Here is a 1,742-nt window from a genome sequence, read left to right as displayed (position 1 = left end):
ACATGCATGTGTATTTCAACTTCCATTTTCAAGAATCAATCCATGAGAATCCCCCTTTTTGTTTAAATCTAAAAACAAATGAAAAAAGGTTAGGCATTTTACCTGCAAGAGCGATGATGAAGACAATTACTTTAAATTTCCCTGGCCCGGGTAAATTGATGAAGGTGGGACTCTCTCTCTCAAGAACTCTCTCTTCCCTCTCTCTAGTTTGTTCAGAAAATACGTTAAATGAGGGGTTGGGGTGTTTTATTGAAGAAGGGGTCGGGTTTAAAATTTAGAAAAATAGGAGCCCGAGTTAGGTTTGCGGTCGCACTTTGCGATCGCAAAGTGGAAATGCAGTCCGCAGAATGTACCGCAAAAGTGCTCCAAAACTCTGAACATTCTGTTTGGGTTTGCGGCAAAAATGCGGTCCGTATACCCATTATGCGATCGCATAATGCACCGCATAACTCCCCTCTACAAAATTCCAAGATGATTATGCGGCGACTATGCGGTCCGCATATTAGTTATGCGATCGCATAATGGGCCACATTTTGACCTCAAATTTGACTAACACACTAACTCACTTTGCGATAGAAATGCGGTCCGCATACTTGCTTTGCGACCGCATTCTGGACCGCATAATAGCACTTTTCTGGAAAACTTTGATTCTTGATTTTTAAATGTTTAGATCAGTACAAAGGGTCTGAATGCATACTCGGAACTGGGCACTACGAGCTACTAGGTTTTGAGTACAAATTTTCACGGGGCCTTACATCCTCCCCCACTTAAAATCATTCGTCCTCGAATGAGGACTTTGAAAATCAGTTGGTTTTGAAAACATGATATGCAGACTCCCAACTTTCACTAACTTCCATACTTTCCGAAAAAAAAAATTTTGCTAGAGTTTCCTTTGTAATTAGGCTTATCTACCTATCAGAGAGCCCCCGAAACACATTTCCAAGCACCATTACACAATTCCTGTTATCCCTACAACTGGTATACAATTCATTTCCTCAACATTTGCACATATTCAATCACTTGTTACATTTTGCACATAAATTAGTCACTTTAATGAGTCTCATACACTTCAACCACTTTAGTATTCTATATGCATTTCAGTTTATTATTACCAATCTACACTACCATTAATCATCCATTTATCACAAAACTTTCATTTACCAAAAGGGGTTGCACATGACTTAAATAATCACAACATATAAAATTCTTGCACAACTTGAGGAGTTACAATAATAAAGCATTTAGAAAGAAAAGATGGGGTGTCTTTGCACCAAGTTGGGCATAATATTAGTTTTCTTAGAGATAAGAGTTCGCACGATTACTACCAGACTTATTCAAACAGGTGGGGATATTTTTCGTTCATTTCATTTTCCACTTCCCATGTGGCTTCCTCAACTCGTTGACTTCGCCATAATACTTTAACAGAAGCAATTTCCTTATTTTTCAATTTACGGACTTTCCTATCAAGAATAGCAACCGGGACTTCTTCATACGATAACTCTTCATTAACCTCGATAGTCTCAACTGGCACGATGGTGGATGGATCTCCAACCACTTTCTTTAACATAGACACATGGAACACCGGATTCACTAATGACATTTCTGGGGGCAATTCCAGCCTATAAGCCACTTGCCCTATCCTTTGAGCGATCCGATACGGCCCGACATATCTAGGACTCAACTTCCCTTTCTTCCCAAATCGCATGACTCCCTTCATAGGAGATACCCTCAAGAACACCCAA

This window comes from Nicotiana attenuata, unplaced genomic scaffold (assembly GCF_001879085.1).
Source record: "Nicotiana attenuata strain UT unplaced genomic scaffold, NIATTr2, whole genome shotgun sequence".
NCBI classification, from domain to species: domain Eukaryota; kingdom Viridiplantae; phylum Streptophyta; class Magnoliopsida; order Solanales; family Solanaceae; genus Nicotiana; species Nicotiana attenuata.
The sequence above is the reverse complement of the archived record's forward strand: the minus strand, read 5'-3'. Positions refer to the sequence as shown.